Genomic DNA, 17,413 nt, shown 5'->3' with positions numbered 1-17,413 from the left:
AGACAACCTTTCCTCCCTTAACCACCTGGAAATCAATTACAAAAGTACAAATATTTTAAAAATAATTCACTGATTTACCACTTTAAACCCCAACTGAAATAGAGCAAGAAGAGACAGTACCACCTTGGTTACCTACTATACACCGCATTTCTGCTTTGACAGCTTCATACGTCCAGTAAATCTGTGTTAAGACATATAAAACTTTTGAGCAAAGAGGCTGAAATCCAAATTTCAAATAGCTGAGTCATTTCTTAAGTCTGAAGAAATACTCATTAAAAAGAATTTAAAAAAAAAATACATGCAATTAATCAATGAACACAAGTGCCACGACAGCAAATCCACTTGCGAGAATTTTGTTATCTTGAGTTGGTCACTCAAGGTGTGGGGTTGGAAGGGACCTTAAAAGATCATCTAGTTCCCCACACCTTGCCATGCACTACTGCACAGTTTTAATTTAAATAAAATCTTATTTAGCTAGTGATAATGACTGTCCTGCATGCAAACTCTTTTTGCTCTTCAACAAACCTACTTTTACATTTTAATCAGCTTGCAACTCAACAGAAGCAACTGGAGTACTGGCACAAGAAGTTATAGGAGAAGAGTTTAACCATTAATTGTAACTAATCATGTCTTGTTTGTAAAATCTTTACAGTCACTTGGAAGAATTCCTGGCTGTAGCAATTCTCAACTCTTACAGGTTATGCTGAGACCGCAACAGGAATGAATTAATTCTGCTTCCTTCCCATAAGGAAGGAGAAGTAGAATCATTAAGGTTGGAAAAGCCCTCTAAGATCATCAAGTGAACCATTAACCCAGCACTGCCAGGTCCCCCACTAAACCACGTCCCCTAAGCACCACATTTACTGGTAGGCATTATTAATCCTAATTTTCCAGATAGGAAGCTGCTACATGGAAGAATGCAAACACATGGCCAAAATCACAGGCAGAGAACTCTAATTTTAACCTTTTAACTTAACAGTTCTGATGTACATTTTCCCAGCTCAAAACAGCTGACTGCCTTTCTTCAAAGTCCTCAGGACTGACAAACACAGGTGTCATTGAGCACTTCAGAAAATCTGCATTTTCAGAGGCAAACAGACCTGTATTTGAACCATTAAATTAATGCAAACATCAGAAGCCACACTTACATATATTATTAAGTACTTAGCAATATTTTTTAAAACCACAGCACATAAACAGAGGGTCCTTCTTTCCCGGTGCCTCTTTAAAGTTGTCACCTTGCCCCCTTCCATACAGCCACTGCTCCCCTTGGCAGACACACTCAAAGCATGTCTGTTGGTGCTACGCGAGCAGGAAAACCCAAGACTTTCTAGGATTAACACTCTGGGAAATGTTTCACCTAAAGAAAACAGAAATACACCCAGTAAGATTTCTGGAAGACTTCCAGAAGCGGCTACCTAAGGTAATATAGCAGCAAAATCTAAAGTATTTCCGTTTGTCCTTCCTTCCTTCCCCCCCATGCAAAAACCTTGCACAGGCGTTGAGGAGCACAAAATTACTCGGCGATATTTCGGAGGCGTTTTTTGCCAGCGCTGCTTCAGCCACCAGCCAAACCAAACTTTTCCTTGGTCGTTAACACACCACTGGTCTCATAACTCCAACAACCTGCACTCCCAGCCAAGGGGACCAGGAAAACACTTCCCGTGCCCTGTGAGGACGATCCTCTCGGAATTAAAACGCTGCCAATCCCGCGTTTTCGGTTTGCAGCGAATTAGCAAGAAAAAAGTATCAGGAAGTTCTTAACGCTTCTGAAATGACTTACTAAAAATATCTTAGCCTGCCAGAGCAAACAGCAACAAGAACTTGCTCATCAGTTTACAGTAATGTACTTTCCCCGACACGAAAAGTGCTGGCAAGACTAAGAGCACAGAGAGATGTTCGTGCCGGTATATGTGGATGATTAAGAAAAAAAACCAAAAAACCAACATTATAGACTAAATTTTGGCTGCTGATGTCTGCTAGAAGCTGCTTTGCAACCTCCAGTGGAGAGAGTTGGGAATTTCACCTGTATAACGTGGATCTGAATCTAAAAACCCAATTCCTCTACTCAAAAAACGAAAAGTTACTGGAAAAGGAGCTTGCTGAGGTCAATAAAACATGCCCATCAGGCAGTACGCAATTAAAATAGTTAAAACAACAAATTATCGTAAACATATAAATAATTTTCCTGGTAAAATTAAAAGCCCTATTAAAAGGAAAGAGACACACACAGGATTACCTCTGCTCTTGCTGACAGACACGCAGTCAGAACCAGACAAGCTGCACGCTTCGAGCCGTTAATAAAAAGAGGAGCAAGCGAATGAACAGCTTTCAGATGAATCCAAATAGTTTTTGTTTCTCTGCTGCAGTTTCACCACTCCCACGGGGTAATTTCTACGTTCACTTTATAACGAAAGCGAAGTACAGGTCAGAATAAGAAAGGGAGGAGACCGAAAAAACTCCACTTTATTAGTCAAAGTTTGTCATTCTCGCTGTCTTGTTTTCAAATGGGGGGAAAACAGGGTTGGTGTGACCAAAGGGGATTTGGAGGGGCTGTTCTGCTTATGCTTAATAAACCAGAAGCTGGGTTCATCTGCATTTTACACGATCTGATTGGTAAAAGCAGGAAGTAAGAAAACCCTTCAAGTACATGATTTATGGAAAGATTATCACATGACTAAAAAGCACAGAACGAGAAGGACCAAATTCAGCTTTCACTTACAGCAATGTGGGTCTGCTCTAACTCTGCTGCCTTTGACCGATTTATGCTGTTCAAAGCACAATAAAATACTCAGTCTCCGTAAAGACGTAAAGCCATTTCAAAAATCAAAATTTAGCCTCTTGTTTTTCAAACACAGCTATGGTTTCAGGTCTCATCAATGAAGAATTTCTGTACTGGACAAGAAGCACATGAACTATTTGTAGGGTATTTTTAAATATGTTTCTGCCACCTCTACCACTCTGCCTCCAAACAACCCAGCTACTCACTGCTGAGCTACACACTCTTGTACACTTACACACCCCTGTGAAGGTTTTAAAATCTATTTCAAAGTATTAAAAGGCAAAATAGTCTACAAGTGCATCAAAAACTCTCTCTTGTGTTTCATAAAGGAAGTTAGAGCAGCCACTCACTTTAATATTTGGGGAAAAAAATAGGAGGATTCTATGATTTTATGATGTAACATCCAGCAAGGTATGGAAATTTTTGTTCAAATGATAGTGAAAAAGAGTAACTGTCTGTTTTTTGCTCTGTTGCCAGCAATTAAATCTACATTTCCATGAAAAGCTGGTATATTACATGAGCTACAGATCTTTTTTTTTTCCTATCTCACATAAGGACTTTTATAGTAGAAGAAGAGTGTTAGAGGTGAAAGGGAAACTAAAAAGGAATGTTTACCGGGATGCCACCTGACTGCTAAGGAAAAATGGGGAGTAACAAAGGGATAAGAAACCAAAAGCAAACACTGTAAGACAGTGAAATAGAGCTCTCCCAGCAGAGGCATTTTTTTCAGTGATGGCCTCACAGCTCTGCTGTCTCCTGAGCAGCTCAATCAGATGGCAAAAGGTTAAAAGCACCGAGGAAAACCTGAATCATCTGACCTAAAAATGTAAGAGAGGACAGAGAAAAAAGACTTTGTGGTATGAGCTCACTTTTAATGCGATGCCCTCTTTTAAATACTACTCCCTTTTGACAAGCACTTGGTAAAACACACATATCATGTTTGCAGACAACACAACCATAATGGTAATTCACTTTCTTCAGAGTCGGAAACCTCATCTCTATTTCAGACACCGTAGCAACAAAATATGAATCAACTGGGTGAATTTCATACATGGGCTTTCTGATACTGTCCACTGTTTCAGCAGAATGTAATTTATTGGTATGCTTAAAAATGACACACGGATTCAATGAAGACACTGGCACCGGCTAAAAAAAAAAGTAGTAAAATGCTAAAAAGTCAGTTATCACAGATTTCTCTGGGCTACCTGAACAGTCAGAAGAGAACATGGGCCACACTTTATGTAAAGAGCTGAGCAATAATATATGTGGTTAAAAATACAATTGGCACTCCATAAAATGTTTTTGAATAGTCTTCAAACTCCAGATCCTCAGGTATTTTCCTGTACTTCAAAACAGTCAGATCTGTTTCCAGCATGTGTGGCAGCAACCCCAAGAAAGATTTAAAACAAGATAAAAATATTTCTTCTATTTTTTTTTTTTTTAAAGTAACTGTTTATCATACTGTCCAGGAAGTGGTTCTGTTTGAGAAATCCTGAACAAAAGTGCTGAATTATAAACCTGTCTTCCCTGGAGTCACTCCAGCACCCTTAACCATCTGCAGTGAATAGGATACAGCATTCATGTACACAAAACACCTTCTGGGAGAATCTGCATCCATACAACAGCGACTAGATTACTGGTGTGGATCAGGATTGGATTTATCTTACTCAGCTACAGGTGCCAAAAATTACAGGCTTACTTTAAACTATGTTCTTGAGCAGCTGTCAGAGAGAGGCAACTGCCGATGGTGAATCTTGTTAAATTCCTTAGGAATAAAAATTTACATGAACATCAGAGAGAGAAACAGCTTTGCAGGTCAGCATGACAGCGAAGCAGACTTCTAAATTCCCTTAGGCAAAAGCTACTTTCCCCAACTGGAACACAGAGTTTCCCAAAGAGATATCTTAGCATGACAAACCTCAAACCTATTGCTCTCAGCTTCTTGCTAATTAACTCAGAGATTACTGGCAGACTGGAAGTGAAGGAGGGTAATGGAGTCACATACTCACAGAGATGGAATTCAAGCAAGGAACTAGACAGAAAAAGAGTAAGAGTGCAAAGTAAAAACACCTTTCAAACACTGTATGTTTCACAAAACTTTGCCAGAATTAAAATAGAGGAATAAAAAAAAAGAAAAAAAGTGACAGGATTGCTTGCTGATCTCCTGAATTCCACTCTTCTACAATCATCATCTTATAAATCAAAATCATTTAGAAAAGATAGTGAAGATCTGAATGATCTAAACCCAATAAATTTCTAAAAACATGACGTTCTTCATTGAGAGTGAAGACAACTCAGGGCTGGTTTGAATTATGGGAAGAATTAAAATCAGCCAGAGACCTACAAGCGATTGTGCATATCATGTATCTGATGCTGCCAACCCATCTTTGTACCCACAAATAAGTAATGGCAAAAATCTTTCAACTGCTGCATTTGAATTCCATCACTCATTTCCTCTGGGTCCCCACCAAAAAAACTGCGGAAAAAAGGCAAATCTAAAAAATTCCTTCTAGGTTGATTACACAAAGAAATAGGGAATATAAACACATGCCTGTCTAGTAGTTCATTGAAGACAGCAGGGATTAGTCACTCTCCTGAGCACAATATTAGGATGTTGACTGCGGCCAAAGACTGATGCTTGAGAATGGAGCCATCAAATTCATTTCCTGGTCCAAAGTCACAATCCAAAGAGAGATTTCTCAGAGGGAGGGTTAAACATGGGAACAGAGGAGAAGAAACTGAGACTTGGAAGGTGCCTGTGCCTCGAAGTTCAATGGTCATGTAATTCCTCCCGAGGAAAGGGAGTGTTCCTGCATGACACAACCAGCAAACCATGCAGGAGTCACATCCTGGTGAAGGGTGGCAGCTCCAGACACTTGACCTGGGAGGACAGCTTTATGCACAGGAATGCTGGCCAGGTGAAGATAAAGGGAAGGAATGCAGAGCAAAGGGAAAGGGATTTATTTCCAGGAAGGTATCAGAGGGTTTGTGTCTGGAAGCCCAACATGCATCTCAAGGGATGAGGCGAGTAGGCCTTTTGTTTGTTTAAAGCCCAGGGACAACCTTCACCCTCATGTCCCCCTCCTGTCAGGCTCAGGAGCACAGCTGAGCAGCCTCTCCAAGGAGCAGCACACACACATTAACCATCTCTCAGGCCCTGGATGACTCCCACAGGGAATCTGTGTCCCCCCTCCATGCTGCAGGAGGGTTCCCTGCCCTTTGAGGCACGGAGGCTCATCTGAGCTGCTTCCCCATCGCCTCTGTCCATCCTGTGCCCCTTCCCTCTCACAGGGATGCTGCAAACTAAATCAGCTTCACAAGCCGTTTCTATGCAGAACACTGGTCCAAGCTATACATCCATCAGTGTCTTCAAATGAATCTGAGGACAGATTTGACTCATTCAGCAAAATCTGACTCACGCCTCTTGGGTATGGAAAAAACCAGTCTGCAGGTCAATATTTGATGTTTGTTCAACCAGTTTAGCCTCTGGATACAAAGGCCAAACTTTCCTATTATACAAGTTTTATTCTTAGGAACTACTTATCTATCGTATACCTGGATGGGATCTTGTGAAGTTACAATCTATGCACACAAGAACCCAGCAAACCTATTCAGACTAATTACACAATGGGAGAGTTTCCTTATTTAGTTTTTTACTGGTGCTCTTGGTTATCGTGTGGGTTCCCCTCCAATGGGATTTATGCATTCAGCTTTCACACAGTGATTGTGCAAATACTGGAGCTCCAACGGCCAACAAAAAAACCCCCAAACATACAAATAAAAAGTCTTTTGCATTTTCAAATATATCTTTCCCTAGTGCATTCCATTTAAGAGCGGCCCATGTAAAATTACACAGAGGATCTGTAATGTTTGTGTAAACATCAGATCTGTTCTAAGGACATACTCAGAGGCCACTACAACATGAGCTGCTTTGGACAATCCAGGTCACATTCAGGTTCCCTCTGAAAGTACCAACTACTTGAGCAAACAAAGTCTGATTTTACTTGAAATTATTTCCACTGAACTGCTAATTGGTGATTCATTCTAAACTCACAGCCTCACAATGCTTCCTAATGCAAAGAACCTTCCAAGGAGGCAGATTCATTTACTGAAAGGGAATTAAGAGAGAAAACACATTCAGGATCAGCCTGACCTGTCTGAAGTGCCAGATGGATGGTTCTGCTGTGTCGGTGGATTTGAGGGGTTTTACATCAGAGGCTCAAGAAGTCCAGGAAATGCCAACCTTGTTCAGCAGCAGTGCAGTACCTTGGGAATGCAGGTTCAGCTTCCTCTCAACCCTTCCATGGCCCAAGGGAGGAGGAGTCCTGACTGAGCTGCAGGCTGTGTAGATGGAGTGCAGCTACACACTGTCCTCCAGACCTAAAGGTTTCCATCCCTTCTCCCAGGTTTTATTTCCCCAGTGACTGCTATCACTTTGCCCTGCCAGAAGAGGTGGGAGATCCAGGTCCTACATGATTTGGATTTCCCCCAAGTAAGCCATTCTAAGAAAAGGGAAAACACTGGGCAGCAATTTTATCAGAAACAGTTCCTGTTGTGTAAGACTTGTGGATGGGGAATGTAAGGCCCCTGCCAGCCAACTCACCTCCCTGAACAGTGACATCCATCAGGCAATCCCTCACAGTGGATGAAGAACATCCTTCCAGGAGGATTTTCTTCCCCAGAAACCCAATATCTCTTCTCACAAAATCTTCTCTAGTAATTATTAAAATTAGTCAACCATTTCCCAAAGTCACAAGCTGCAATCTAAAACCAGACTCGCTGAAAAACCTTCCAAACACAGAACAATTTTACACTGCAAAGCACTGATTGCATGGAAATGTGCTGATTTCACCAAAAAAGCTCTATAAAAGGCAACAAGATTGGCCAGCAGGCCAGTCTGTCCGGCTTCCTGCCAGGCTGCCTGCCAGCCCCAGGGTGGGTACTCCCAGCTCCCTCATTCAAAAAATGAAAATCAGCTATGAGAAGGCTCCCAAGGGATCAGGATTTTGCTTCCTGTAGCTCTCTATTTAAAATAAACGTTGCACAGGGGTGTGTGTGTCAGGAAGGGCAGGGATGCCTCCGCTATCATACAGCAGGAAAGGCTTCTCAACAACTGAAAAAATCTCAGAAAATTTGCTGTATTTCAAAAGATAGATGCCAATGCTAACAGCACAGGAGGGAGAGGATGAGACATCTCCGCATAAATCTGTGAGTGGGAAGACAATAGCAAAGAAATCCAAGCAGCAAGACGATAAATCAGAGGTGGGGAATCCCTGTCTTATCCCTTCTGCAGTGTGTGTGCAGCTATTGTATTTAATTAAAATAAATTACAGTTCGCTTGTGTACAGCCTGCAGGGCTTTTCACACCCCTGAACCAAAGCACAGGGATCAGCAAACGTCCTTCAGGAGTTCACTCTCCGTGTGTCCCCAGACGTGGAATGCAGATGCTCTGTCACAGCACAGTCGCGGGAAGGGCTGACGGGTCAAGGCAGAACAAAAAACCCAAAGAGTTCTGCTTTTATACCATCCACTTCCTCAGCTCCCTACGTGGGACCCTTGCCAGAACACTGGTAACATTAATGGAGAATGCAAAGCTGCCCAGCAGTGTGGCAGCTGCTTCTGGGCACGGATGTTTCACTGGAGAGTGGTTTCTTCTTAGTGGGGTGATTTAACTCTATAAACTAAACTATTTCTGGAGCACCTGGCTGCGCAGGATCGATGCATTTTCCTGGTTAACCACTGCACCCACACAGTGTAAATTCCTGCTTGAGAATTCATTTCTTGCATTTGCAGGAGCAGAAGCACCTCAGACAAGAACTCTCTGCACTGAGGTTCACACTCGCTGTGCCCCAGTTTGGTCCATCGGCCCCGCACCTCCGGGGGCCAGGAGGTGATGAGGTGTTCAGGAATGCTGTGCCACACACCCGAGGACCCTGCAGAGCACATCAAAAGCCTGACAGTGATTTCTGGTGATACAAACTGTGTTTCCAGTGTCACCTGGGTCAGCCACCCATCCACAATGCTCCAAGATCCGGCTGATTTATGTGTAAGATCAGCCAATGGGAGTGTAAAGCTGCCTGCAAAGGTCTGTTACTCCAGGAGGTTTGGAAACTCCAGGCTGCTGATTAAAAACAAGAAGGAAGTACCTCCTGGCAGACCATGTCCCTGACAGAACCAGAGACACGATGTACCCAACAGGACTCTTGATTTGGAGCTGCTCAGTGGATGCTCAGACAATAGAAAGCACCAGTTAAATCCTACCTTAAGCAGCTGCAGAATATCAGTCAATCAATGCCATTTGAAAAAAAAAAAATCTATTTATTCTTGTCTTTAGAAAGGCAAGAGTGAGGAGGAAATGGATTTGAAGTAAGCTTAGAGAAGTCCACGATAATACTAATTGAAGATTTTGAAGTGCCTTCCCAACAGCAAGTAAAACACACAGATCTCTGACAGGAGAAGTGAAGCAGGAAAATGTAAAGCAGCTTGTCCAAGCTTATGCAACAGATGAGAAGCACAAACAGCACACAGATCTCCAGGCTCCATCTCTGTGTCCTACCATCCTTTCATTTAAAAAAACTTAAATCCTACTTTGCAATCCAGAAAGATTTTCCACGTAGCTTTAAGTGTTAATTCTGAGCTCCACAGATATTTTTTTTTTCTTGATGTGGTACCTCACCCATTATCTCCTCTTCTGGACACATACAGTATAAAAGGATTTAGTATTTCAGAACCAAGAAAATAAGGGGAAAAAAAAAAAGTCCTAAATTTTTATCTAAAGGCAAATTCTTTTTCCTATAGGCACATTGAATACAGGTTTGAACTAGCACTCATTTTTTATCTTACGAGGAGAGAAAAGAGTGCTTGGAAACCGTATGAAAATTAAAAGTGTTAAGATGCAGCTAAATATATATATATATTTATGATGTTTCCATTTGCTGAATTAACATAATGTACAATGTATTTTATGTATTATCTGTTCAGCTCTAGGTACACTTCACTGCAGGCAGAGATGAAACAATTATCCAAAACACTGCCAGACCATTTTTTAGCCCCGTGAAATGCAGCGAGTAACACAGACCACTTCAGCACACAGCTCCTACCTCTGGGGCACAAGGATGGCTCCCACAAAAGACACACCAAAATTTCTCAGTGTTAATGGTGGTGCCAGAGTTTTCTATGTCAAGCCACAGAGGCAACTCACAAAATGGAAATCTAAAAACTGATCTTAGCACGCTCCTCACTTTCTGCAAAGCACACATCAAACTTACAGGTACTTTCACATCTGACATAAATTAAAAGCCTTCTTTTACAACCAAGTTGTGTTTTTTTATGTTTCTAAGTCATCCAGAAGACATCACTGTCAAATGGAGAGTTTTCTTTTGAATACCCACTGCCTGTGGGAATGGCTACTCCTCACACTTCCAACAACACTGACCTCTTTGGGGTTTGTCTCCATTTATGCCATCCATGCCTGTGGACCTTCTCAGAAGCAAAGGGATATCTAAAGAGGAAAATTTACCCTTGCTGCCTGTCCTTTTCTCTTCAAACTCTCTCTGTCATTCAGAGTGAAGGGCAATATGCTCCAAGTCACCTATTTGCTCACAGATGGGCAAGGCGTGGGCTGTCTCTTGAGGTTAGATACTGCTAAAGAGTCAAAATATTAATACTGTGTCTGAAAGTTGAAGCAGCCCTGGTGCCCTCATTTCACAGGTACATGGGACAAACACAACCGACAGAGCAACTCTGTGGAAGGAAAGTGAGTTGGCAGAGCTTACTCAGCCAGCAGAAAGCTTCTAATGATCTGGTCCCTTCTTAAGACCACCCTCTGTCTTCACACAACCAACCATTTAAACAGGACTGTGACAAGAAATTTTTCTACCAACCCTAAACATGTCTGTGTGCCTGGTATTAACCTCTTTTTCTGTAAGACATGAACTGGGATGGATACACTGACATGACACAATATACCCTTGCCAAGATCCTGCAGGGCAGATGGAATCTTGGAGCCCACCTTTTGAGCAGAGACTACTATCATGACTAAAACAAAAGCTATTTCAGATCATTATTTAAAGTATACCATTGAAAAACGTAAGGTTTATGCCTTGCAGTAGAAGCATCTGATTAAAATGCACAGTTTAAATGGAAATCTCTCTGTTTGGCAGGTGAGGCCTGTAAGAATACAAGGTTCCCTTTTCCAAAACAAATGCAAGAGATTTAATCTAATTTAATACATTAATCTGCTATGAATCTTGGGCTAGATGCAAAGCTTTATTTACTGTCCTGAGGTAGGAAAGAGAATCAAGAATCCCAGAACACAAAGCCTGATTATTTTAAGGAAATGCCCATGGAAGAACTAATCCCAGATATTACTGCTTCCCTGAGACTGAAACAACCTAAAGGACGATTCCATTATCATAGAATGGTCTCAGTTGGAAAGGACCTTCAAGACCATCATCCCACAGCTTTTATTCTTTACCTGGCTTGGCATTTCTCCAAGTAATTTAGGATCTCTAACAGAAAAATCACTGTAAATTACCAGGAAATAAAACTGGACAACGGCAGTTCACCAGAACAAATGTTGGTGATTTCGTTATCGCTTCCAGCACTGACCACACGTATTGCAGGGAAAAAGTCGACCAGGTTAAAGACTTTTCCATTTCTATCTATGATCTCCCAGGGAATGTGCTAAGGAAACGGTCTCCCTACTGAATCATTTCAAGAATTTTACAGTCAAGATGATTTATTACCATAAAACAGGTCTTGGAAACAAGGACATTTGAGGAGACTCAATAGCTATTAAATCAGTGTGGAAAACATGATGCTGAAGGAATTGCAGATGCCTGACACATGTTCTACTACCCTTTTTTTTTTTCCTTAACACTGAATGTCTATAAAAACCAAGCCTGCAGAATTACTTAAAACTTTTCAGACAAAGAGACGCAGGTATAAATTAAAATGCCGTTCATATATAACTAATAAAGAAATAACTAAAGCACCCCACAAGGGCTGTTTGACAAACTGGAGTCACCAATAATTTCAAAACCTATGCGTTAAAAATATACTTATCACTTAGTAAACAAGTTGAGACACATTTTGCAGAGTTATAGATGTTTTAGAGTTGAGTCAACAATACATAGAAAACCTCACACCACCTTTTAATGAGTCCACTTGTTAGCTGGTGTGAAACTAAATTCAGAATCATCTTGGGTTTTGTTATTACAATTGCAATATAGATGTTGTTGTCGCACAGAACATGCTCTGTTCAAGACAGTTAAAAGCATCTCTCTTTAAAATTTGCCATTGTCTACTACAAATGAATCAGGGAGATGATCTATGAGGCTTGCTATGCAAAACACCACGGAAAAACATGCTGCTTTCTTCACCAAAATGGAAAAAATTCTTGTGCTAAACCAGAGAACTACAGAATGGTCTGGGTTGGAATGGACCCTAAAGAGCATCTACAGTTCCATGGGCAGGGACACCTTCCACTAGACCAGGTTTCTCAAAACCCCATCAAACCATGAAGACTTACAATACTCAAGTAAATGTTTTTAATGTATTCCAAGATACTCAGTCAAAATACAGCAGCCTGAAAGGAAGGTTTAAGGTTTTCTCATACCAGCTGATACAAAGTTTTGGAGCTCAAAATCCCTTTCCAGCCCTTCCTGCCTTCAAACCTCTCCTCTCCACATCCTTGGACCACAGCAGCTACAACAGCAGTAATTTTGTAAGCACATAACCCAACCCTGAACTCCTTTATGCCTTGACACAGTGATGAGAAAAGGAGAAAAGTGATCCACCTCATGCAACTTCACCCTGAGCCACGTGGCTCCAAACCAGGGAACTCAGTTCTACAAACTGCACTCACAGTCTGGGAAATGAGGAAAGCTAATTGCCTTTTTAATTAAATGGATGTCTTAGAGAACAACTGACCTACAGTCTTATAAAAGAGGAAGATGAACATCCTTCTTTGACTTACGTTTTGGATTGTCCTGGTTCACTTGTACAACTCAGCCACCTTTCCTTTTTCTGCAACACAAGAAAGAAGACAAATTCTGTTAAAAAAAATGAAGTATTTGCTTGAACTGAAGTTTCTCATTACATTGTTAATTAATGCTTGAAGCTTACTGTTTGCTTTCAGTCAACACTGGAAAATATTTCCCTCCTTCCTTTTCTGTTTCTCTGATTTTGATTGCCAGACTATTTCTCCTACATGACACAGCTCTATCAAGATGAACCATGGAGACTGCCTGGTGATTAGAGCATAACACTGAAGAACTAGAAATAAAACCCAAAACCTACTGCAGAGTTGACCAAAGAAATTCCTCGTAGTCATAGAGAAAATGAATAAACAAATAAAAAGAAAATATCTAACTGCTCAAAGATATCTTTGTAGTCTTGCTAGATCTGTGACTGCTTCTTGTTGGCCTTCAGCACCTAAAATTCAGAAAGGTGATGACCTGCCCTTGGTTTGGGGTCATATCTGGTTGCCCAAAGTTTCAGGCACCGTAAAACACTTCAGTGGGAGCTCAATATTGAAGGGGTTGGCCATTATGTCCTGCTTTGTACTTTGAATTACCTGTAGAAATAGAGAAGGTATATCCATACCTTACTGGGAATTGAAACAAAAAAAATAAAGGCAAGCAACCAAAAAACCAGACACAAAAATCTCCTAAGTAGAGTTATGAGGGTATTGTCCTGAAAAAGAATGCTCCGATGCTACATTCTCTATTTAACCACATAATTAGTAAACTTCCAGCAGAAGCTGCAAAAAAATTCCTCATTCCCTTACTAGGCCAAGTAGCGACCTGGAAGAAGTACTCAAACCTCCATGAAGAACTGGTATGCTCCAGATAATGGAAAAACTAAGTAAGTGGGGATGTACTGGAAAATGAAGCACAGAGACATCTCATCACTCAAGGTTAGGGCTGTTCTTCTTCTGCTGGAAATGGTAATTTTCAAGGAAAAAAAAAAAGAGACTATTAAAAAAAAAAAGAGAGAGAGATGGAAAGAGGAGGACACCAGGCAGAAAGAATTCTGGTTTTTGCTTTGCAGCCAGGAAGGAATAACAAAGCAACAAGTAAATGCCAACATGGATTTGTCAAACTGCTTCACTCCCCTTCCCAAGAAGTTAGAAAGCCCTAGGATATGGAGATGGTGCAGTAATCAGTCACCTGAGCATGGTGGTCATACTGCTTTCCCCCAAATCAATAAAAGGATCATAGAACTGGACAGAAAAACAAATCCAAAGAATAAAACTCCATTGTTCACAAAGTGATCACACAGATCTTGGCACATGGCATCCAACCTCCAGCATCAGCAGAACCCCGATGCCTTCAGAAGGAAGACAATTATCTCATTAATTCATCAGACAACTATGCATGAGAAGTGTTTTCTTAATCTTGGGTCCTAAAATCTCAATATGAAATAAATACATGTATCATTAGGGGGTATGAAATCATCGAACTCCTTTATAAGGGGCACCATTAAACTTTAAGCTATTTAATTTAGCACAACAATAGAGTTTTACAAAGTGTGTTTTTCACTAATGACCTGGCCACTATTTTTGTTATTTTTTTGCCTGCAAAATGCACAGCCAATATTTGTGGTTTTAAAAAAAAAAAAAAAAAAAAAAAGACGTTTCTTTCTCAAAATGTTGTGCAGGAAAAAAACAATCCAGAAAAAAATTAAGCTCAGAGTACAATCAAATATACAAAGGAAAACCACACAAGTGCAGATTTCATCATACTCCTCCAGATTTTAAATAGATCAACATATTTTGGAGATGGATGTGATTTTATGCGAGCTGTGCCCCTTTAAAATTGGCAACTACATTTAATTCAGTGCCTTCTTATTCCAAATTCCAAACTCCAGTTGAAAATAGATCTCACAATGGAGTCCTACAGCTGAATATACTCTAGGAGAAAATTAATACTCTAATTTATTCCAAATCATTTGCATGACAGTATATCATTAGTATATACAAAAAAATATGTATTATATCAACAGAGAAAAAATTCTGTGCAAACAGTGAAAGAAACTCGCATCCCACCAGCGAGATGAGCTTGAAACTTAAAGCACAAAGCTGTTTTATTTCTATGAAAAACAAATGCACACCAAAAAAAAAATACCAAACAGAGCTGTTCAAGGTCCAGATTTTGATTTTTTAAAATACCCTGTGATCTTAACAAACAACAAGGCAAATATGATTTCTTGCATACCAGATATCTCCTAAACAGCTGAAAAGAGCCATGTAGACAAGGTAGGACAGACTAAAAATAACTGATGTAACAACTCGGGTACAGAGAGAGGTTTTCCTACCTCACTGATTAGTAACAAGCAGAAGAGGAAAGGAAACACACACTCACTTTATAACTCCATCAACCCTGTCGTCCTGGAAACAATTCTCCTACAAAAGAACTACTTAACTACTAAAGCATCTTCTGCTACTACTTTTTGAGGTTTTTTTTTCTTCCACCCCCTTCCCTCTCTGCAGTGCTCTCAATGTCTGATAAACAGCCAGTACCAAACCTATCTCGTAAAATGGCACAGAAATTGGATCTCTCGCTCCCAGAAGAAAATATATAATTCCATTTGAGTACGCAGCACTTAGTTTTGCACAAAGCCCAAGGAACAGACTGTAATTCTGTTGTTGCTGTTGTTGCTAAAATGACTTATTAACTGAACCTTTAATTTTAGAATATGTACTGCTGGTAAAAGGTACCCTCAGCATGTTCTTCCTGGGAGCAGAGTGAGAAATCTCAGGCTGCAGAGCAGGCTCAGCCCTCCCTCGTAGGTGCTGAACAGCATGTACAGGCTGGAGCTCTGTACATAAAAATATTTGCTGCAAGGCTTCCTCTCTCCACCTGACCTACCATGAGCTTTGTCCTTCCACTGACCTCATCCAGAAAACTTAAATTAAGGACCAAGCTCTACCCTCAATATATATTCATACTCCCATCAGCGAAATGTTTACTGCCTCCCCAAACATTTTCTGTTCAGCCTGAGTTTCCTGCTCGCCTGATTGTACCTGGAGCTGAACAGGTTAATGTCAACCTTGCCTGCAGGAAAGTTTATCCACGTGTAGCAGGACAGAGACACTGAACGTGCCATGAAAACCAACACACGTGGTATGACTGGATCCCCTTTTTCAGATCCAGGAAGGACTCCATACAGACATTCCCAGGATAACAAACGGGACAGATACTCTTGCTGAAGGATGAACAAGGCAAGAGGACAACAGGACGAAAGGAAATGGCCTCAAGTAGTGTCAAGGAAGGTTTAGACTGGATATCAGGAAAAATTTCTTCATGGAAAGAGTGGTCAAGCATCAAACAGGCTGCTCAGGGAAGTGGTGGGGTCATCATTCCTGGAAGTGTCCAAAAAACATGTGGATATGTCACTTGAGAAGGTGGTTTGGTGGTGAATATGGTGGTGCTTTCAAGCTGATGGTTGGACTTGGTGATCTTAGAAATCTTTTCCAATTCAAACCATTCTATGATTCCATACAAACCAGAAAACCTGCTGGATAAACTCAGCCTTATTCACATACCTGGGGTGAGAGTCCTTGAATACCTCTATGGGAGTATTTTGTGTCATAGACCACAAAAAAAAAAATCCCTATTTCTGGTTTTATGGTTACTGTCTGTGTTTGGAAGGGAACAGAACTTCTTGGTAATGTGCACCACTTTGCTGACCACAAAGAAATTAAAAAAAAACCTCCTCTTATGAGCAGAATTTTTATTGTCTCATATTCCCCCAGAAAAGCCCTGGGATCAGGAAGTCTTAGCAACTCATGACTTTAAAGGAAAGAGCTCTAAGCAGGTTTCAGACCACAACTTTACACTCAGCATCTATCCATACACTGCTCTTTTTCCTACACAGCCCATCTGGATTAGATACAGTGATTTGGCCTTACCTAAACTGCCCAATCCACAGTAACAAATATACTTATATAAATGCTTTTTAATTCTTGCTTTTTGAAGTACTGATGTCTGAAGAAATTTTGCCTCTGACCCTCTCAGTCAGCCTGCCTAAACATCCTGCTTTCCAGTAAAATGCCAGAGCCTGCACTGGTCTCAGATGGGAAAAATCACAATACACTGCTCTCAAATGAGACCTGTTAATTACCAAAATTATTCCCACAGCGAGTCCAAAGGGATTTTGGTTCCTTTAGACAATTACACCCAGCAGTTTATTCAGTGTGGTATCTCTTATTTATTATCATCACTCTGCTAAGGAGGAGACCTGCATTTTCCCTTGACTCCCTCCAGCTTCCAATGTATTTACAAGGTCTTTTCATGTCCCCTATTAATGCTGGTTACCCATGTCTTTTTACTTTAGATTTTTACATAATCCCTATCTAATTGTTTCCCAGAGAAGCTGTGGATGCCCCATCCCTGGAAGTGTTCAAGGCAAGGTTGGAAAGGGCTTGGAGCAACCTGGTCTAGTGGAAGGTGTCCCTGCCCATGAATAAGAACAGAATAAAATAATTTTTAAGGTCCCTTCCAACCCAAACCATCCTGTGATTCTAATATGCTTTTACATTAGTTTTAAATTGTGTCCTTGTTCCTACTTTTCAAATGACTTAAATTTAATATACCAACATGATGCACAGCTTTGTTTTCCCTT

The 17,413-nt window shown here is 40.7% G+C and overlaps 1 long non-coding RNA gene across 3 annotated transcripts in view; it reads right to left on the bottom strand.

Annotated features, from left to right (window-relative positions):
* Positions 1–17,413, bottom strand: part of LOC108641511 — an 80,731-nt gene that overhangs the window by 43,970 nt on the left and 19,348 nt on the right. For all 3 annotated transcript variants that reach the window (XR_001922033.1, XR_001922032.2, XR_001922034.2), the window contains exon 2: positions 12,762–12,811. This is a non-coding gene — a long non-coding RNA (uncharacterized LOC108641511). The remainder of the gene's footprint in view (positions 1–12,761; positions 12,812–17,413) is intronic.

This window comes from Manacus vitellinus, unplaced genomic scaffold (genome assembly GCF_001715985.3).
Source record: "Manacus vitellinus isolate BGI_N305 unplaced genomic scaffold, ASM171598v3 scaffold_65_pilon, whole genome shotgun sequence".
Taxonomy (NCBI): domain Eukaryota; kingdom Metazoa; phylum Chordata; class Aves; order Passeriformes; family Pipridae; genus Manacus; species Manacus vitellinus.
The sequence above is the reverse complement of the archived record's forward strand: the minus strand, read 5'-3'. Positions and strand labels throughout refer to the sequence as shown.